The sequence below is a fragment of the Armigeres subalbatus genome, chromosome 2 (assembly GCF_024139115.2).
Source record: "Armigeres subalbatus isolate Guangzhou_Male chromosome 2, GZ_Asu_2, whole genome shotgun sequence".
In the NCBI taxonomy this organism is placed as follows: Eukaryota; Metazoa; Arthropoda; class Insecta; order Diptera; family Culicidae; genus Armigeres; species Armigeres subalbatus.
Window position 1 is genome coordinate 430,351,601 of NC_085140.1, and position 23,237 is coordinate 430,374,837.

Below are 23,237 nucleotides of genomic sequence, written 5' to 3' on the forward strand. Positions count from 1 at the left end.
CTTTGGTATTTCATAAGTTATAACGTGTTTAAAGGGATCCAGATTTTGTCGTGAGCAAGCCTTATAACAATTGCTGGAAGTTCAAAAACTTGAGCGAATAGATTCAACTTGCTGTAGTGTTTCGAAAAGAGGGATTGGATAATGAAGACAATCCTTTCTCTGCATTTACCCCCGTATATAATCAGTGGACTAGATATGTGCAATACTTATATAAAGTAACAAATTTGCTGGGGGGGCTAGCCAGATCCTAGGTCTATAGCCCCCTTAGCCCCCCTGTAGTTACGCCAATATATTCTAAGCCAATTAGATTCAAATGATCACTAAGAGCATGTTTCATTTCTAAAAGGAGCTAATAGATCTTTCGTTATGCGTGTGAACCTTAAGTCATATACTTCAGGGAATTCTTGGGTACCTGAAATGAAACATATGTTGAAGATATGTAAAATTTGATTCATGAATCGCTAGGAATATTGATATATGGTCAGCTGGTAGCATGTACCATACCAAAAGGCCGAAATATATTAGTGTACGCGTGGAGGTGTGGAAGTCTGAACTCCAGGAAATACTTGAAAGACTTGAAACATTTGGCTATAACATATCCACCACAAAAGTTCAACTAGTGGACGTAGTGGTTTCTTGCCCCAAAAAAAAAATCTAATTTATGTCTTTGGATTACCTTAATGTTGTATCATATTTAAAAGAATACAAGTGATATGAAAAAAAAATCTGTTTTTCATAATATTCGTTTTACGTCCTCCCAATAAGTGACCTAAAAAGAGGTTCGATGTACAAGTTTGTTTTGCAGCGGCGCAGCCGAAATTTTTCAAACGTATAGGGTTTTGAACGGAATTTTTCTTCTAACAAATTTAGGGAAGGATATATGAACCCCCAAGACCAAATTATTTCACCGGCGCGCCTAAAATTCACCGGCGGCGCGGTCAAAAAATTGCAGCGGCGCGCCGGTCAAATATGGTGGCGGCGGCGGCGCCAAAAAATCGTCGGCGGCCGCGGCGCGGCGGCGCACAGCTCTACCCACCATTCGAGCATTTTGATCATTGTGATATATAAGAAGGCTTGAATTCACTGAATCAGAACCTTCTTATATGCAACATTGGTCAGAATGCTCGGAGCTGTGGGTGCAGTTTACCTCCAGACACGTCAAATCAGAGACTGAACCGCAAGCAAGCTGGCGGCCATTACCGCTCGCGGAAAACTGGATTCATGAAATCTTAAAATAGGTACTTTTTAACTCATTAATGGGTTTCTATGTTTCTTTGTGAAGTTTTTTCTTCCGTGTAAGCTGTGTATTCTATGCTGCCAGTGTGCCGCTTTCAAATAAATTGTGTCTTGGGAGAACATAACCTAGAAAATCGATAGCTTATTTGTTACGAAATAATGATGTCTCATAACTCTTTGAATATTTACTATTTTTTGAGACGTGCCATCATTATGAAATTCAATAGCGAACAAGAAGAAAACATTCCCCATCGAATGCAACTTGTTGTAGCAAAATCGATTCAGGTTTAGTACTAGAAAAATTGTCTAATGTTCAATGTGCACACACATACGCACACACACACACGGACAGACAGACATTTGCTCAGTTTGTCGAACTGAATCGAATGGTATATAATACTATGGGTCTACAAGCGCTCTATAAAAAGTACGTTTTGGGAGTGAAATGAAAGCCTTTCTGGTACAACTTTGTTGTACGAGAAAGGCAAAAATCCCAAACTGAACCTTTTTGGGCATCGTTGCGCCACACGCTACTCTACTTAACAACAACAAATCGCCCGATGTTGACTTGAAGAAGCCTCCATATTGGATCGATTGGCTCCCATACCCAAGCAGCGGATGCCAGATTCAAATACAGTTCTGCATAAGAATTCTACAGAAACTGTATTCAGTAGAGTGGTTCAATTTCCATACAATATTCAGATATCACGTGCACAATCAAATTACATTCAAATTAACAAAAAATTTTGGAGGTGGTTTAAAATGACAAAACCAATCGTTTAAGCCGATGTGCTTTACTACAGGTGTGGGCCAAACCCTAAAGTAGTATTTGTTCAACGAATTTTCGCTCTTTTGAGAGAGAAACTCTCAGCTGGGTTGCCGAAGATGGCCGATGGCGCCCGAATGTGACGTCACGTCTGGCATACTCAGTACATTTTTCATAACAGACGTGACGTTTCACTCCGCCCGCCCACTGTGGGTGGCAATGTTTTGGTTATTTTTTCGACTAATACAGACATAGAGGACTTTGGCCCACACCTTTACTGAAGCACATCGCGTTTAAGCAAAGGGGAGCAAAAAAGTCAAAAATTGAATCACTCTAGTATACAGATTTTAAAGATTTCAATACAACCATTGTATTGAAATCTAACAATTGTATGTTATTTCAATACAGTATCTGTATAAAAAGCTTACATTTCTTTGATTAAAACAGAATTGTATATGCCAAAGTTTTATACAATAATTTGTTTTTAGGTGCCTTAGTTAGAGTACGCCTAAAGTCCTTTGATTACGTGCAACGGATCCGTATTGCTACATAAGTACATTCCTTTCACTTTAGCAATGACGAAATTCCCTAGCTCTTGCACAGAATACCAGCCGCTATCCTTAATAACTACTGACATGGACCTATCCGCAATCTGCTCGCCGCTAGTGGTAGGTATGCTGTACAGGAACGATAGAAGGGCAACATGGATCCCTGACTCAGACAGAGTTGCAGCTGTTTAGCTGTGCAAGTCCATTTGATTATTTTCCATTAATCTACTCATAGACTGTTATTATCAGAGTTCAGTTCATACTATAATCAAATACATAATATATGAATGTAACAGCGTCATTCATTTAGATAATTTGAATTCAGTTTAATCAAGTGAAAGAGGTAGTTTTAAAGTTTTCATTTTATAGTCTATAATGTACCGGACCCTAATTTTAGGCTATGTTCTGGAATCCTAATAGCTACCATGAATATATGCAAACTAGGCACAAGCCAACGAAAACTAACTTATCCAGTTAGTCAAAGACCTGATAGCCAAAATGAGTTTCATTGCACCCCTTGCTCCCATTACCCATGTTGGAGTTAGAACTAAGGAGAATGGGAAAGGACTTCGCAATTCATTGAGAAACATAAGCAAACATCAATGGCAGCAACGTTCCTCTCCTAGCTCGAAAGACCGATAATGTGCATGTATCGTAAATGGTCTCTGGCGAGAGTGGCACACAGTGGCGGGTTATTCCGGAAAAGCACGTAAAAATCTTTACAAACAACTTGAAATCTTGAGAAAGAACAGTTATTGTTTCAAATACTTCCTTGAAGTGTTAGGCAAAACAAGAAGGCCTTCAATCTGTTATTTTCAGTACTCCCAAAATGATTTTTTTTTTTGTTATTAAAATGCTCGCCGATAGTCACGTTTCCACAATTCAAAATGAAATCGCAACGACAAAATCACAAATGATGTTATTTTAGGCAATCTATAACCCCCTCATTAGAAGCAGAGAGGTGTAAGTGACATTTTGTTCAATATTGAGTTGACTATAGCAAAATATGCTTTGGCTCTAGAGCTTAGCGGAAATATATTGATATAGTTTGTACGATGTTTATAATAAATGTGAAAATTCACAGAAAATTCGTATTTTTTTAACTACCATACAATTTGTATGAAACAAAAAATATTGAAAAACTTCGCACCCATTTTTTCCAAACTGAGTTTTTGTCACTTACACCACTTTGTTTACACAATTGTAAACCAATATTAAATTCAAAAGTATATTAATATTCAACGATTGAAGATACCTTATTGAGGATTGGGATATTAATGACACAGCTTCAATAGGCCGAAATAAATCTAAACATGTTGCACTCACTTCTAAAATAAGTTCAACCTCTCAGCCACTGTGTGTTGCTGGGGCCATTGGGTGTGTAAGCGGAATGAAGATAAAGGTGCTCTGTGCTGTGTGCTCTTTGCGCTCAGCATCAACAGCTGCTGCTGTTACTGCTACTGAAATAATACTACCGCCTCGAAGAAGTGATTAAAGTTATAATAATAAAATGATTTTAAATCGCTGTTCATTCATCCCGTGACCACCCACTCCAGGTTGCAAGAAAACGGAAGACCTACCCGGGTTGGAAATTCTACACCTGTCTGCCACGATGGGTTGGGCACAGGGCACAGGGAACTGGGTGATGGTGAGTTGTGAAATCAGAAGGTATCTGTGCGGGTGGATGAATTTTACATGTGGATCCATTTGCCGAAATCACCACCCCTGCTAATTGGTAAGAACAAGGTAGAAGAGAAATTGGCTGAGACTCGAATGCTTCGAGGGTACATTGCTACGGAGTTGAACAGCCCAAAGAATAACAGCCATTGAGAGGGTGAACGAAGAACGATAATGGATTTGCGGTCGAATTCAATCGCGCGGTTACGTGTGAGCTAACGATGTGCTGAAATAATTGACCGTTTAATCGCGAAGTGTAAGGTGATAAGTGGCTATGGCTAGTGATAACGAACGTCAATAGGTTGTTTGCCAAAGCGTGAAGGCAGCGTGGCCGAGCGGTCTAAGGCGCTGGTTTTAGGCACCAGTCAGAAATGGCGTGGGTTCGAATCCCACCGCTGTCAATAATTTTTTTTATGATTGTCAACACTTATGAAATATGTTTTACAATTCGAAGAAAAGGAGCATGTAACAAATCAGGTTGTTATGCCTAATTCAAGTATTTTATAAGTAATAATGACATAATCAAATTCATCATCATAAGGACAGATCCAATCCAGTGTAGTTGTAAAATTATAGCTAGTTACTCGCATATTTTTGCAAGAGGCGTTTGATAGGGTGTATATTCGGCAACTGAAACAAATATAAAAATTGGAACTGAGAAGCATATTTTACAACAATTCACATATAATAGAGGCGCCAGCTCAAATGTTTGTTCGTTATTTTTAAAGAATGTGTTTGAATATCATTTATTTTATAGGACTAAGCCTTATAAAAGCAATGTTAGTAGAAACGGGAAATGGTTGCGGTGAATAAAAAAGAATAAAAATAGTAATTGGTGGACAATTGGTAGCTTTCAAAATTACATGTTGAACTACATTCTACGTCTTGGTTGGTACTGCATAATTGATCAGAATCAATGAAATTGCACAATTAATCTACTGAAAGGCTGACAGACATTCTCACAGTGCAAGTTTCAATAACCCAAGAAAAAATCAATAACGGTGCCGGTCACGTTCATGAACAGTTATGAAAATAGAAGATACATGTGAATGTATGTGATATTCGCTATTTAGAGACCGTGTTTACTTTTGCGTCTCTACAAAATTCACAGGAAGGAACATTTGTTTATGGGTAGTTGTGTAGTTATGGATTCACAATTATAAGTGATGTGACAGTGTGAGCTAACACTAATATGAACTAAAATGGCTCAAAAACACTTTTTCAAAAAAAAAATTAAGGGCCGCCCCCCTTTTCCGTTTTATTTTATGCCCTGATGCTTTGGACAAAATTTCAGACCAATCGGTTAACGTTTGCGAGGTGCTAAACTTATTGGAAGTATTTATGGACAAATGTTTGGGGAAACATCAAAAAACAGTAATTTGGTGGTAGATGGCACAGTATCCGATGTAGCACTTTGATAATCATTCAGTTGGTGCAGAATAAAATACAGAATGCCATGCTGAAAACCGCGAGGCGATTAGAGCAAAGTTATTAGTGCCAACATTTTTCCGAAAAATAAAACTGACCTCCCTGGTCAGTCCCTGGCCTCCCTAAATCCTGGAGAAACCTTCGAAAGAATTCTTGAAGCAACCCTACTAAAAATCCTGAACTTTTTTTTGTGAGGATTCCTAGAGGAAATCTTGAAGAATTTCTTGAAGAAGTTTTTGAAGTAATTTCCAAAGAAAATGCTGAAGTTTTCATGGAAATTTACCGCGAATTCAGTTCAATATTTCCTCGGGTATTCCGTAGAAAATTCCTTGTTAAATTTTACAAGAAATCTCTTCAAGGAATCAATTTTTTCGATAATTTCTCCACAAAATCCTCCAGAGATTGTTTGAAAGCTCCTACAGGATTAATTTGACAAATTCTCTAGCACATTGTTACTATCGGAAATACCTTTGCAACTTCTACAGAAATTCCTTCGGAAGTCCCACCAGAAAAACTACAAGACCGTACAAAATTTCTTTCCGGATTTCCCGCAGGAGTCATTCCGGGAAATTTTTGGAAGAATTGTTTCGAAAATTCATTACAGAACGATATACTTTCCGGTGGAAATCTTGAAGAAACTATCAGAGGAGATACTAACACAAAATCCAAAAAAAAATCCGAAAGACATTTTGCAACTGAAATTTCCGAAATATTTTTTTAATCCGAACGATTCTCAAAAGAATTTCTGGATGAAAAGATGCCCGAAAGATTTCCTAAAGGTATTATCCATGGAAATACTAAAGTGGCTAAAGAAGTTTACGGAGGAATTCCAAAAACTATTCCCGAAAGAAGCCCTGGAGGATCAATGATCGAATTCCTTGACGAAATTCTGAAGGAATTCCCAAGAGTAACTTAGAATGAGTTGTAAGAACTTCTTCCTAGATTTAAAAAAACTCAAAGGTGCAGCCCAATCGGGTTGTACGCAAAGGTGACGTAGGACTACGTAGCAATTCGAAATTGATGTCATATGCCATGATAATTTGTGTCTTTATATTAACATTGAGCAAACTGCTCGGAGGACAACTGAATCAAGAAGTCGAAAAGTTGCTCCCAGTTAGATAGTCTCCAACCAAGGAATTAACATGTCTCATCGGCCTCATCACCGCTGAAGCCACTCGACTGGTTTCCATTGGAGGACATCACAACCCTAGAGAAAACCATCCTCAAAAATGTCCGGAATAAAGGAGAAATAAGCAAAATCAAAAGTAGCGTCAAACCAAACCAAAATATATTTATTTGACGTTTGGTTTTCGCCCGCGATGGAAGCGTACGTGGCAAAGTGAAGAGAACTTCAAGAATTAATTACACACAGTCGTCGATGATTTTTCGCTAAGCCTTCACCATTTGGAATAAATTTTTCAGCATTGCCACTACTACCCATGGCTTCGTACTGCTGCATCAAATTTTGTCCAACCGCTCTTTGCGAGATCCCGACCCAAATGGCTCGCGCGCGCCGGAAAGCAGCATTCTTAAATTTTAAAATAAATTAAGCCCGTTAGCCCCGCCCCTTTGTGATCTGATATAGGTGTAAATATAATGTGCACTTATAACGATTAATGAAATTACTTCATTAGATATAAAAAGGCTGCTTTTCGGCGCGCGCGAGCTATTTTGATCGGGATTCGGCAGACAACGGACCGTTCGGTGAATGTCAAATTCTAAGAATCCTATGAAATTTACTTGCCAGATTCTAAATTTGGTTATGAGATGTTGGTTATCATGCGTATTGTTGCAAGGAATAACAACAGAAATTTGACTCCAGACGAAGTTTCTTCATATTATAAAACATTATCTCTTGGTATCTGTCTGTCCGAGCGACGTTCACCGATGGGTGGTTGCTGTAGATAGTTTCCACTGAGGTGACGTCTTCTTTGATATTATACAAAAGCCACCATTTTATACAAAAGAAGGTTGATCCGACTATCCGAAATAAATTTTCTTCAAAGTGCAAAACTCAATCGTAAATAGTGAATTTGATAGCGCGGTGGGGGAGAGATGATGCAATGAATTTGAATGGATGGAATCACTAACAGCAACGAAGCTACCACGCCAAACCCGATGCCACCGAAACAGTCTATTTTCGTAATTAACTCTTTCTTTCCACAAAATGTTGGTCCTAAGAAGAACCAATTTTCTTTTCCCAATGCGCCTTTCCAATAACTGCATCCAAACGCTTGTCGGCACCTTGCGTTGAAACTGTCGATGATTTTTCGCTAAGCCTCCACCATTTGAAATAAATTTTCAGCATTGCCTGCCACTGCTTCCCACGTCTTCGTGCTGCTGTGTCCGCTCCGCTGCATCAGATGTCGAACCGCTTATTTTGAAATCCCGATCAAAATGGTTCGCGCGCCGGAAAGCAGCTTTCTTGTATTCAATAAATGAGGCCCATTAGCCCCACCCTTTGTGATCTGATATGGATGTAAATATAATGTGCACTCATAACGATTAATGAAGGGGCGTGGCAAATGGAATTACTTCATTAGATATAAGAAAACTGATTTCCGGCGCGCGCGAACCGGTCCGAGATTCCGCTCACAAATGACCGTCCGGAGAATGTTATTTGCCATGGCAGTGGCAAGCGAGAGAAAATGCAACAAAAATAAATAAAAGATTTAAAAAAATAGGTTTTACGTAAAACAAATCAAAACAAGGCACGTTACATATTTTAGCGAAGAGTCCTAGTTGGAAAACGCATCATAAGTGAAAAAAAATTGTTTTGCAATTTTGTAAAAAATCCAAAAACCAAATATACAAAAAAGGCAAAGCATTTTTCACGGTAATCACGCCATAATCTAACACATGAGATTCAAAATAATTATTACCAATGGGAAAAAGTATACCTTTGTCGTCATTTTTTAACGAATCATAACTGAAAATCCATCTTGCACTCGAAACTTACGATCTGTTCATAGAAAAACCTGTTCTCAAATTGACTTTTCAATTTTTATGGTTCAAAATCATCTGGGGGATTACCAGGTAGTAAATATAGTCATCACATGGGAAATAATAAGTAAAGCTCTTGTTAATAAACAGAAAAACATATAATTTGTTGGTGGCAATATAGTTGGTTAATCCGCTCTTTGCGGCATCCGGATCAAAACGGGTCACGCGCCGGAAAGCAGCTTTCTTGTATTCAATAAATTAAGCCCGTAAATTTGAATGGATGGAACCAGTAACAGAAACCAAGCTTCCACGCCAAATACCGATGACACCGAAACAGTCCATTTTCGCAATTAAATCTTTCTGTTCAGAAAGTGCTAGTCCTGAGAAGAACCAATTTTCTTTCCCACATGCACCTTTCCAACAACTAACTGACACCATAATTTGTAATAAATGTAATGTAATAAATGTAATTTAATAAATGTAATGTAATAAAAACATCGCCACTGGCGGCACTGGATCGCAACAGTGCTATTTTTGTAGTTAAACATTTCTTCATATGACATGCGGGTTCGTTGAGGTTGAATGATCTGCAGCAACACACCGAGGACCACCACCAATGCGATGGATTTCCGTTGAAAATTTTACCAGCGCCTCCGTGATGCTGTGTTCGCTCCGCTGATTGATGCGTCCGCTCTGCGTGAAATCTTGTCCAAACTGAGGATTAGATCCAAACCCGCAAGTGATTGATTTTTGATGTCTGTGCTAGTGATGCATGTACGCGATTGGTTGGTTTACCTTTTTCTAAACTTTTTATCAATTATTGCTAAGGGGTCGTACACATATTACGTAAGCATTTTTTCTGGGTTTTTCGACTCCCCCTCCCCCCATGTAAGATTTTTATCATACAAATGATTTTTAATTTATATGGTGCGTAAGAAAAAGACAGACCCCCCCCTCCCACCATAAGTGCTTACGTAATATGCGTACGGCCCCTAATAAATAGTATTTTCAAATCAATACAAAGAAGCGTTGACTCATCCTTGTTCGAATGGTCCAAAAAAATTGAAAATCCATCGAGAAACGGCTGAGATATTAAAGTAATAAAGTCTATCATATTTTCGTGACGGTCCCCGATTTTCGCAACCGTAAAGTGTACCCCAATATAGAAAAGACAGACGCAGTCCTACGTCAAAAAACTGCTTGAGGAGTTACTGGAGGAATTAATTTTAAAAATTTCTGAAATGATTGCCGCATGTACTCCTAAAAAAATCCTCATAAATTCCTGAATCAATTTCAGAAGGAATTCATAAAACATTTTCTGTAAGGCTTCCCAAAAGAATTTCCTAGTGAATTTACATAAGAATTTCCGAAGAAATTCGCAAAAGGAAACGTAAAACAATACCCAAAGGAATTTTCGAAGAATTTTCGGAAGGAATTTCTGAAGAAAATATATTTTTAAAAGAATTCCTTACATAATTTCATAAAAAATCCTAAAAAAGTCCCTGAAGGAAGAAGGTGTATCTGAAGGAACTTCAGAAAAAATAATTGTGGAGATATTCTTTTAGGAATTCTTTAAGATGGAATACCTTGAAAAATACCTGAAATAGTTTCCTAAAGAATTTCTGCAGGAAATTCTAGAAGAATGCATATAAAACATTTTTTTGAAGGAATTTCCGAAAAACAAACTTTAAGGTAGGTTGTCAAGGTTTTCCTAAAGAAATGCTCGAAGAAACTTATGGAGAAAGTTCCGGAAAAATATCTTGAAAAAAATCAAAAGAAATTCCTGACGGAATTTCTGGATAAGTTTACGGAGGCCTGAAGAAATTTTTGAATTTTTAGAATGAATAACTGGAGAAATTCTCTATGGAATTCTTGATGGAATGTCTGATGAAATTTCTGGACGGCTAACCTTATATTTTTTTCTGGAGGTATTGTCCGGCTACAAAGCAAGACCATGCTGAGGGTGGCTGGGTTCTATTCCCGGCGCCGGTTTAGACAATTTTCGGATTGGAAATTATCTCGACTTCCCTGGGCATAAAAGTATCATCGTGTTAGCCTCATGATATACGAATGCAGAAATGGTAACTTGGCTTAGAAACCTCGCGGTTAATAACTGTGGAAGTGCTTAATGAACACTGAAGCTGCTAGGCGGCAATGTCCCAGTGGGGGATGTAATGCCAATGAAGAAGAAGAAGAAGAGGTTTTGACAAAAGGATTATTCAAGGTATTTACGAATAAATGCCTGGAAGATTTTCCGAAAATATGATGATGGATCGACTAATAAGACCCCGATATTTTGAGGGTTTTTCCTGGCATGCAGTTTTAATTCCAGAGTCAACAAAGGGTTTTGTTTCACTACTGTCCTGAACAGTAGTAAAATCCTGGTTTATTCTAAAAACAGGACTGGTAGCGATGAATGCCGTTCAAAAAAGTGACTTTAGTGACCAACGATGACGAAAAAGTGACCAAATAGTGACCTTCAATAGCAGAAAAAGTGACCAAATAGTGACTTATGTATGAAGTATTGAACCAGGAATAGAGCTACAAGTTGCATTAACATTATTATGATATAATTCGTAGATTGCAAACTAGTGTTTTACTTTTGAAATCCTTTTCTAAAATGCTATCAGAAATCCAGAAAAGGCAAAACCAACAAAAGCATGAAGATTACTACTACTGGCCACGCCCATCTTCACCGTAAGGAGGCAGAGAGAGGATAGAAGCAAGAAGCCAGTGACTGCGACACATTCATATGTACCACGATATTGAGGATGGTATTCGTTGGATCAGCCAGATGCTAGCCATAGTATTATGGCATCATATTAAGTGAACTGCAAGTTGTTACACAAACACAACATTTGTTGTTTAATGTGAGCTCGAAGTTTTCTGTATAACTACTTTTTCGTCATCGTTGGTCACTAAAGCAAAATAATGATATAAAAAATCTAATTGATTCCTAGACAGTGAGTTCTCTGAACTCATAAAGCTTATAAATATTTGGTAGGATCATTTGTTTGAAAAATATAAAGAAATATAAAGAAAAATATAAAAATTCGATTTTACCTGTTATTAAACTATGGCCTAATAAGAAATTTAAATCAAGTTTTTAAGATTTTGATCTCGATGTGGCATTCTGAGGAAAACTTTGAAAGTGCTATAAAACCATTGTCTCTAATTAGAAATTCAGAAATTCTAATACACTGTAATTTTGGCAGACTTTAGTATTAAAGTTAATAAAAAATGGGTATCCAAATAATCTAGAGTTAAAAATATATTCAATCGAATTAGTTTGTTGTTTTATTTTGGATTTAAAAAAAACCGTCCAATTAATTTACCATTAATCAAGCATTTTTTCCTTCACGACTTCATAACTTGCTTTACATTTTTTTTTTCTTGGGACTTGCGAAACATAAAACATCAGTTTCATGTGATGAAACTAAGACTGTTCATTGTCTTTGCCACCGGAGAGTATAACCGTTCACCAACAGAATTGGTTCTAGTTCCAATACTCCTATATTCTGTTCTCTATATTAAGGTCAACCTTTCACATTTTAACAAATTCCATTCGTAAAGAAAAAGATCATAGTCGACATGAACCGGAAATAACCTCACGATTTTCACAACACACTTGAAACTGCTTCACTCTAATAAAGTTTAAAAAAAAACTTGGAACTGCTTTGGTGCTTATTTTTCAAATTTTATATATTGCTACCAGATTCACATTTGAATTGATTGATAATAATATTACAAATGAATTTTATTTCGAACTTTTTAATAGGCAATGCAAAAATAGTGTCTTTGGTGACTTTTGGATGCGAAAAGTGACTTTTTAGTGACTAGACTTAAAATAGTGACTAAGTCACTAAAAAGTGACTCGCTACCAGGCCTGTAAAAAGGACTGCACGGCAAGAAAACTATATTACTAAACAATTTCTAGACGCTAAAATACAATTCAAATTTCAACAGCAAATTATCAATGAACCAATTACACCAAAATCGCTGGTGCATTTCTAAAACTCTGGTGTCACTTGTACCAAGAATATTGTTGTTCAGAACCCAATTCATTTCGCTACCTGTAGCGTTTCCAAGCATTTTCTTACAAAATCACATGTTGACTATTGTTCAATAATTGAAAGAAGATGGTTGATGTTTCTTGAACTGAATCAGGGATAGAACTCAGCTTGTCAATATTTTTGTTAATTGCATATTATTCGGCAACTCGGCAGCACGATTTTTTTGTTCAGTGTCGTGGCTATGCATAATATGCATTGCATATGGACCGCTCATGTTTCGATAAGGACAAATTGCAAAAAAGAATCCACGCGTCTTGGAGGGACTCGAACCCTCAACCTCCTACTCTCTAGATAGGCGTTATCCACAAAACAAGACCACTTAAAGATCCCGTTTACGGAAAAGCAATATAATATGCAATGAATTGAGATAAAGTGTCGGTCTTCTACCGTCGTTTGAGCACACGCGACTGCTGCGTAGAATAGTCACACATATCAAATGCTTTAGCCAAGCAAGTTTTTGGCAGGCAGAGTGTGATTGATTCACACTCTATACAAATCCGCCCAGCCCTAAATTCGGCATCACTCCCGAATTTAAATTGTATATAATTAACAACAACAACGTTTTTGTTGGAACACATCGGAGCTGAGAAGAGAGAAGTGAGAAATAAGTACCCTAGCAGCACACAAGTCCTTCATAGGTCAAAGCAACACATATGCTGAATGAAATGACTAATTAAAACTTTGTTTAAACAATACTTCAGGCTGGCGCCATGATGTCAATTTCTTAAATCGATCGTCAACTAGATCGATGTTCTTAACACGTTAAATTCCGCAATGAAAACTAGTGGTGTGGATTCAAATTAATTTCTCAAAAGTATAACGTGAATCTCTAGTGAAAATTCACAGTGATAAAACACGTTAGATTCACGTTCAAAAGAACATTATTCAAGCGTTTAGATTATTTTCACTGTACATTACGGCTCTTGCAAATGCTGTAAGGGGAATCATATGCACACACACACATACACACGGACAGACAGACATAAATTCAGCATCTTTGACTCTGAGACTTCGATAAAAAGTTCGATTTCGGAGTGAAACGATGCCTGATGATGAACCTTTCGGTTCAACTATGATATACCTACCACACCAGAAACGCAAAAATAGAGACGGAAAAAGATAGGATCTCGTTTCTTACTTCTCGTTTCTCGGTCCTCACTTCTGGCCATTTTAACCTATTTTAATTAGGTACTTGTTTTTTTAGGCGGTTTCAAATGCATGGAACAAAAACCTATCATTCTCTCCGTACAGTTTCCATTCGTTAATATTTTTAACTAAATTGCATCTCACCAATCATTAGCAAGAAAAGAGGCAAAACTAATTTGCGTGACTCGTCTGATGAGGAAAATTGTTCTCCTTCATAGTTTTTGAAGTGAGGTGGGCTTCCGTTAAAGTTGATTCTGGGACCAATTTTCGGTGCTTTAAATTCAATTTAGTTCAAGTAGTTTCATTAATTTGATGCCAGAGTTTTGGGAGAGTAATGAAAAGTTTCCGCATTCATTCACTGCAAAAGTACTTAAAAAGGGAAGTTTTTTTTTTCATTTTACTTCCAACTATGATAGGGCTTTCTATGCAGAAAATGCTTTCTCTATTAATTTCCTGGAATTAGGACAACTGTTCAAGAGCCTAATTTATGCGGAAAGCTAAAAATTATTCAGAATCGTTTACACCTTTTTGGACCGAGGGAGCTCTGGTTCGAACAAAAGCCTCTTCTTTCATTGTAGCCCAATTTAAACTTAGGTCACGTACCCACATTCAATCAAAACTTCTACCACTTAGAAAATACAGTCAATGTTTGCGCTTGCTTTCATTCAGTTTCCTGGCTCGTATCAATGGGGTGGAACTGCCAACTCGTACTTTGTTTGATCGGAGCCTGGATAGCGAGTAGAACCTGACCAGACCAAGGCAAGGCAAATAGTATTCAGAGAACGGAAATACGTAAGCGACATTGAACTGGCGGTGCAATTTACGGTGCACTTCCGAAGTCCACATACAACAACGGAAGGATCTTAGATGGTCCCAAGGGGTTTCATTATAATTGAATTATTTCCGAACAAATGTGATTGCACCGGCCGATGTCATTGATATAGGAAATGCCTTTGAGGAAGGGTTCCCAACAACAAAGAGTTTCTGATCTGTCACTCTAGTTTAAACAAACAATGTGCAATCCCTGAAAGAAAGGCAACTGGGCCGTGATGTTTAGAGCATAGAATCATAGTTTGCATAGAGCAAAAAGCCGCTCGAAAAAACTCAAATGTGCAGCCCAATCGGGTTGTACGCAAAGGTGACGTTGAACTACGTAGCTGTATGTAATGTATAGGTTTTCGACTATTCTTTGCGATGAGACCAAACCAAGCGTTTTTCAATCTGCTTTTGTTGTTTATCCTACGCTCCTGAGATTGAGTGAGCATTACGAAAACTGGTGATGTATATAATTTTTGGACCAACATTTGAAAAGGAAGATAAAAATAAAATTTTTAAATAATCGAGGATGAACAACACGTTCACGATGAAAGCGTTCACATATTCAAATTATCGATTGATAAGAACTCGTTAGAGAGTAAGAATCGTTCGATAATTGTATCTCGATTCGAAGCATTGGTAAATGCTACTTTTGAACTTATTTTCCTACATAACACCAAAACACAATGTCAAACATCCGAACTTCATTGTTGACATTAAATTGGTATTACATTTAATTACATTTGGTTTAAAATTTGAAAAGCACAACACTGGCTGATAGTGTACAGCTGCAACCTTCGCCGACGCAAACTGGAACAGAGACTAAGTACCCGTCACTAAGTCTGTCTAAGCCCCTGGTGGCTCATTACAAAAAAAGCCCATCGCGAAAGCTGGGCTGTCAACGGCGTTTGGTGGTCATTCTATGCAGGAAGTCGGAGTAGACGCGACAAAGAAGTTTGACAGTTTATTGATAATAATTATTATTCCTTCACGTGAGTTGCGTTGGACTTAGCGTCTACTCCGGCAGACACCTACGAATCAGCAATAACGAGCCAAAGAAAGTTTACCAGACCGCATTCACTGCAGCAGCGAAGAAGATTCTGGTCCGCGACGTTAGGTATAATGGACGTTAGGCATAATGGAACGTACACACGGTCAAGCAGTTTGACCAACATTGACTCCACCTCTCGTTTATTCAAACATCCAACAAGTTTTATCAACAGCGACACGAACAATCAATTTATTCGAGCAACAATATCACACACGAACGACCGAAGCGCCAACTTGAGCACCAACCATCAAAAAATATATGGGGGTTTGTGCAACTTCACTACAAATGCTCAAACATGTTCGGCAAACCTTGACTCCACCCCCGACAACTCAAACCAAAATCAAACCAAAATCAAACCGTTTTAATTTTTTCCAACCGAGCCGCCAACTGTCAAATTGTTGTTCGAACAACTTCACACACGTTCAAACAAAGCAGCAACCGAAGCGTTTTCTTGGGGGTGGAGTCAATGTTCGTCGAACTGCTTGACTGGTGTGTACGTTGCATAACGGACGATAGGCATAATGTATGTTAAGCCTAACGTTCATCATGCCTAACATACTTATGCCTGACGTATTTATTCCTAACGTACTTATGCCTAACGGGGTATATCCGAAGATATCCGAGCTCCTCGATTGGCATCAATAGACGTAAGAAGAAGCTGGCGTCAAACGCCCCAAGCTTTCGAGAGAAAACGCACGTTTAAGTTAGCAGAAACGAACTGCACCAGCTAAAAGCCCTGCAATGGCGGACATAAGAAGCTTTCAGTTAATAACTAAAGAAATGCTAATAGATTGCTAATAGAATAGTTGAAAAGCAGGCCAAGTTCCAGTTGGAATGTAGTGCTATGGAAGAAGAAGTTTGCGTGCACTTACGAGATTGACTGATTCACCGAAACCCAGTGCTAAACTGTTAGCAAGTTTTTAATAGTAAACATTATCATATATAGATATTATACACACTAGAGTCAGTTTTTACGCGGAGAAAATGGGCCGCGTAAATTAAAACAACGTAAAAGAACGCGTAAATCCCAAAATATGTCTAAATAAACCGCGGAAATCCAGAAATTCGAATGAAAAAAATCGCATAAAAAGCGATGCCTGTAAAAATAACCGCGTAAAAACGACTTCAGTGTATATCAGGTATGAAGCGTTGACTCATCCTTGATCGAATGGTCGAAGAAAATTGAAAATCCATGGAGAAACGGCTGAGATATTAACGATCAAAGTCTATCATATTTTCGTGACGTTTTTCAATTTTTTGCAATCGTAAAGTGTACCCCAATATTGAAAAGACAGACGTAGTTCTACGTCAAAAAAAAGTTTCACAGTTGGGTGAAACTTCTGATAGAAATCATTTTAACATTCTATGACCATTTAAGATGGCCTGTGCGGTGAATAAAATATTGTCAGAAAATTCTTGTTCGTTCTCAAGACAGACGGGACTGCATGAATGATCCATAACCGTGCGAGTCGTGGAACGTTAAGAAATTCCTCCAGAAAGTCGTCATGGAATTCCTTCAGAAAATTCTTTAGTAAATACTACGGAAATTTAATTTCTCCAGAAATTTCAACAGAATTTCCTTCCTTAAGTCCAAAGGATAGGAAGCATATTTTGATAGATTCTCTTAACAACTGTGAATATTTAGTTCCAATGTTTGACCATGTTTTCGTGCGATGAGTTTGGCTCATTGGTTTTTTCTCTGGTTTGGTTTTTTTTTCTGTTATACAAATATCAAGTCAATCATTATAAAATAAGTTCTTTTCACAATGGCTTGAAGCTCTAATTCTCCTCAATACTATCCCCCGATCATAGTAATAATAGCAGCAAACATACAGCATACTGTTCCACCGGGAATTTGTTTCATCGCTTATCATAGACACAATATGGCCTTGTTATTTTGCTTCAACAGTCGTTCCTACAACTGCATCAGCTCTCCTGTTTAACTAAGAAACCTTCTGCACAGCTACCGGTACGAACTGTTGCTAAATCTGCAACATAGTTACTCCCTGCCCTGCAACGTGCAGCTGCCTCCGGGGGTTTGAAGATAAGAAAATATTTACGATATGTCTCCTTCACACAATTGCACCCCCACACTCGAGAACGGCATCGACGATGACTGGGTATGAGACAAAGCGACAGCTGCCAAGATTTGCTCTTTCGGTGAATCTGCTGGTCTGCTAGGTACCAACATCGTACGGAAGACGTTCCTCCACTCTTGATCTTGGTGCAGCGTGCATCTAACTAAGCTCCAGGTCCATTGCAGAGAATATGAATTGAGAGTAAACGCTTATCCTTTCCGTTAGTACAGTGGATGTGAAACCTAAGCACAAGAAGTGCAATTCATCTTTCTTCACAGTTCGGCTTCCGTTTCAATTGACTTCTGATCGACTGGAATAATGTTTGGATAGGGCTGTGTATTTACCTCCCGGGGACACCTTGATTGAATGCTTTTAATCCGACGGATATGAGTTGCCGATCGGAGGCAAAATTTTCAGTACGAAGCACTTCGTGCTGATTCTATTTCATTCAAACACAGAAAAAATCTCCCATTTTCCGTAGACCTCAACCCGAATTCCGACACTCTGACTTGATGCGGAAAATTATTGCACCGAAACCCTCTTGAGGACTGTCGTTAGCACACTACCGTCAATAGAGTCGTCGTCAGCTTTTTTTTGCGCAAAAGAGAGTTGGCGAAGGAATTGGACCGAAAGCAAAGCATTAGTGAATCAATGTTCAATAATGTTTATTCAACAGATGACATCCTTTGCGAGGGTTATGTCGCCTAGGAAGGGTATTTCTGAAACTCTCGTAGAATATTAAAGAGTTGACAACAGATGATAACTCGTGATGCTGTTTTACAATAGAAATAGTATTGCCACGGGTTTATTTGCGTAAAATAGAAACATTTAATCTATTTTGAATTACTATATAAAGTAAAAAAATTACAAAGTAGCCACCCAGCGCAGAAATAATGCTAGAAAAAATAGAATCATCGGGAGAACGTCGAAAATTACGATGTTTTATGTGCTCGAGAATTTATTATGAATTTTTTATAAATAATTGAAGAAGCACGAATAAATGTTACCTTGTACAATAACAACAAAAAAATGCTTGTAGAATATTTTTTGATATTATTATAAATCTAAGGAGAATTAATCAGTTTCCACTGGCACAACTATCCTCAAGTGTTGAAATCATATTCTCAAGCTTCAAAATCCGACTGATCAATGTTTCTGAAAGTATGCAGAAAGCCACTAAAACGCGCCTTCAATCTGATGGAGGCAAATATATGAGTTAGTTCTTAGGGGGATGCGCCATGCGTCGATGTTTTATTTATTGTGCCGCAAATTTGAAACTACATAAATGGATGATTGGATAGGCCCTTTGTTGAAATTAAATCAATACTTTTCATTGAAGATTCAAAATTTTCAAGATAACGAAATACAACGTGGTGACTTAAAAAAATTATATGGATCAGTGCCGGTGGTTTGGAAAATTTCATTTCTGTTTTCTACTTTGAACTAAGTTCATCTCGAGTCAACTTTCTCTTATACAAACAGTGGTCCTGTAAAGAACCAATTTAGGTTTTTTTCAATTATGCGCGTTTTGAATCACTTTTAGCAACAAAACCAAAGTCAGAATCTTGCAAGAAATTTATTTTGTTTGCCGACGAAGCATCACAACGATTTACCTTCAAATTGCTGAAGACGCCGCGCCACCTCAGTGAATAAATTTTTTGCAGGATCCAACTGCACTCCAACTTTCACCTACTCAGTGACTGAGTAAAATTGTATTGCCATCTCTTTTCTTTCCACGGAAATTTTACTCAATTTCCATCAAAAGCAGGATTACTCATAGTTTTGAGTTGTCCCACTTTTAACGGTAATTGAGTAAAATTTTCGTGGGAAGAAAAGAGAGGGCAATACCATTTTACTCAGTCACTGAGTAGGTGAAAGTGAGCGTGTGCCGACGGCGGCCGCTCGGACCGATGCTGACGCCATAGAATTTTCTTCAGTTACAATCGAATAAATTAAATGTCACATCTCCCTCCAAAGCGCGCTTGTGATAAGAATCAAGTGAGGAAATTTTAATTTGGCTGACGCCATTAATTCGAAAAATTAAGTTAAAGTATCGCTCTCCAACGCGCGCTTGCGATTCTGCTACTGAAGGGCAACTTTCTGCTGTCGCCAAACGATTAAGTTTTGCACTTTGAAGACAATTCATCACGGATCAACCTTCACTTGTAATAAATGGTGGCCAGGAAAAAATCGATGTCATTTCCAATCACTAACAAAAGAAACGATTTATTTTTGGTATATTGTTATAGATTGTTACTTACCAAGGCTTACCAAGGCAAGGCTCTCACTCTTTCCGTTTCTCATGTAACATTTTTGAGCCTGAATAGAACCGATTTACTTTTAATCATTTAATATACAAGAAATATTTAACTTCAATGCTGCTGCTGGCCGACCACACGATGGTTCACCACTAAACAGCAGCAGATGCATCGTTTAAGGTGAAGTTCGGCGTGCTACCTAGTACGTCAACGGCAAAAATCAATTTTCTGCAGCAACCACTTTAACGACCGCAACCGATGTCGATGCTGGGACAGCTCTCTTCAGAGCCTCGAATAAAATGGCTCGCATGGGTGGGAAAGCAGCTTCTTCTATCCAATGATGAAAGTCCATTAGCACCACCCCTTTGTTAATCGTCATGGATTATTATATACATCCTTTACGAAGGGGTTACATTTTTTGATAGCTTTGCTTTCTCGCTGAAATATTCTCGCTGTTAGTGGTTGTGAAGGCAAATCAAGCGTAAATAGGTTCTTTTCAAGACAAGTAAGTTTCTATGATGTATCGTGCCCCTGGGGGTGTGTAGCCGGCATGGAGCGATCCATATATAAAACCATGTGGCTTAAGCGCCACTCCACAAGGGATACCATGGCCCAAGTTAATTTGCCCGGAAGAGACTCTCTCAAGGCGAGTCCGTTTAAATTTTCCCGATAAGGATTTATTGATCGGTCCAGCCAGCAACTACGAAAAGTGCCAAATCGGCTCCACCCTATCTTCCATCCATACCTTACAGCCACATCATACACTCAAAGAGACGGTGAGAGCCCACTAGAACCTAATACTCTCTAAGCTTGAGTGACGCTCTCATCATCGGCAGACTCTCTCCTCTCACCAACAACCATCAATGAGTTGGAAGCAACATAACACACCACAGTCAAACTCGCAAAGAGGACGGAACTCGAAATCAACAAACAATATCGCGCGGTGACGTTAAACACAATCAATTAACTAATTGACTAGGGAAACTCATAGAAACATTTTATTTAAATAACAGTTTTTTATTTACTTATACTAACAGGGGCACATATTGATTCGGGGTTTGGGTTTTGTACGGTTTAGTGTTTGTGTTCGTTCATACATGTCTGACTCATATTTTGTGTGCAACTCTCTTCTTTATTCGGGTGTATTCAAATATTACGTAACGCGAAAAACGTTGTTTTTAAGAACTCCTTACCCCCTCGTAACAATCTGTAACAACATTCAGGACTACATCCACCCCTAGGCGTAACGAACACATTTTTTTCAATCTTGTTTTTGGTAAAATTTGAAACACGATACAATAAATTATTATTTATTGTATATTTTATGCTATTTTTAAGGTAATAAATATATATTTTAAATATTTCTTCCCTATGTAATTATTTTTTTACGCGTAACAATATCTCGAAAATCCCCCACCCACTATATTTTGCGTAGCAAGTCGTAACAAAAATTAAACCCCCTACTGCGTGGCACGGCAAATTCTGGGTACCCAATACCTTGTGTAGACAAGATCGTATATGATGTCACATAAGATACTAAAGTGATGGCATCCAGGTACTTCCCCATACAATATGAACGTATATCGTCTCCACTTTAGCATCTAGGGCATCATACATACGGTTTTGTGTTGACTGGGTAAAGCGTACCATTGGTACTTCACGTACCTGAAGAAATAAAATAGACTACATCTAGCGGACCTTACCCTCTTACCCAGCAACTCCTATCCCTACCTGACCGTAGTGCTTGCCGGGATACGAGCAACCTTGGGAAAGATCGAGTAACTGACAGGGAAAGGGGGTTTGCTCCTCTCCGGAGGTGCAAATCTTACTGAGTGTGTGTTCTCCATGTTAGGATCGGCTCACAACAGCGTCTGTTCTCCATGTTAGGGGCGGCTGATCATCGTCCGAGTGCCAGCGAGGGACTCTAAGTGAAACTGTGCACCATGGTCCACCGGGAATAAGGAGGAATGGTCCTCTGGAAATTTAGGGGGTTTGGTGTCAGGCCCTGCAAGCCAGCAAAAAAAAACTCACGCGACGAACAATCAACAAGAGAGTACGGACCGGAACCATCGGCGAAGACCACTGCGACGAAAAGGGACTAGCGATTGGAAACTCGGTTCGTGGAACTGCAAATCTCTCAACTTCATCGGGAGCACACGCATACTCGCCGATGTGCTCAAGGACCGTGGATTCGGCATCGTAGCGCTGCAGGAGGTTTGTTGGAAGGGATCAATGGTGCGAACGTTTAGAGGTAATCATTCCATCTACCAGAGCTGCGGCAACACACACGAGCTGGGAACAGCTTTCATAGTGATGGGCGACATGCAAAAGCGCGTGATCGGGTGGTGGCCGATCAACGAGAGAATGTGCAGGTTAAGGATCAAAGGCTGGTTCTTCAACTTCAGCATAATCAACGTCCATAGCCCACACTCCGGAAGCACTGATGATGATAAGGACGCATTCTACGCGCAGCTGGAACGTGAATACGATAGCTGACCAAGCCACGACGTCAAAATCATCATAGGAGATTTGAACGCTCAGGTTGGCCAAGAGGAGGAGTTTAGACCGACTATTGGGAAGTTCAGCGCACATCGGCTGACGAACGAAAACGGCCTACGACTAATTGATTTTGCCGCCTTCAAGAATATAGCCATTCGCAGCACCTACTTTCAACACAGCCTTCCGTATCGGTACACCTGGAGATCACCACTGCAGACAGAATCACAAATCGACCACGTTCTGATTGATGGACGGCACTTCTCCGACATTATCGACGTCAGGACATATCGTGGCGCTAACATCGACTCTGACCACTATCTGGTGATGGTGAAACTGCGCCCAAAACTATCCGTCATCAACAATGTTCGGTACCGACGACCGCCGCGATACGACCTAGAGCGACTGAAGCAACCTGATGTCGCCACTGCATACGCGCAGCATCTCGAGGCAGCGTTGCCGGAAGAGGGTGAGCTCGATGGGGCCCCTCTTGAGGACTGCTGGAATACAGTTAAAGCAGCCATTAACGACGCAGCGGAGAACAACGTCGGGTATATAGGACGAAGTCGACGAAATGATTGGTTCGACGAAGAGTGCAAACAGGAGGAGGAGAAGGACGCAGCGCGGGCAGTCGCGCTGCAGCAAGGTACCCAGCAGAACGTGAAACGTTATAGACGGAAGCAGTAGACCCGCCTTTTTCAGGAGAAGAAACGCCGCCTGG

The 23,237-nt window shown here is 39.1% G+C and overlaps 1 protein-coding gene and 1 non-coding gene across 2 annotated transcripts in view; one reads left to right on the plus strand and one right to left on the minus strand.

Annotated features, from left to right (window-relative positions):
• Nucleotides 1–23,237, minus strand: part of LOC134213562 (neuronal acetylcholine receptor subunit alpha-7-like) — a 396,467-nt gene that overhangs the window by 85,555 nt on the left and 287,675 nt on the right. The gene's annotated exons all lie outside the window — the stretch shown is intronic.
• Trnal-uag (transfer RNA leucine (anticodon UAG)) lies at nt 4,549–4,628 on the plus strand. Its single transcript has one exon. It is a non-coding gene; the product is annotated as a tRNA-Leu (tRNA).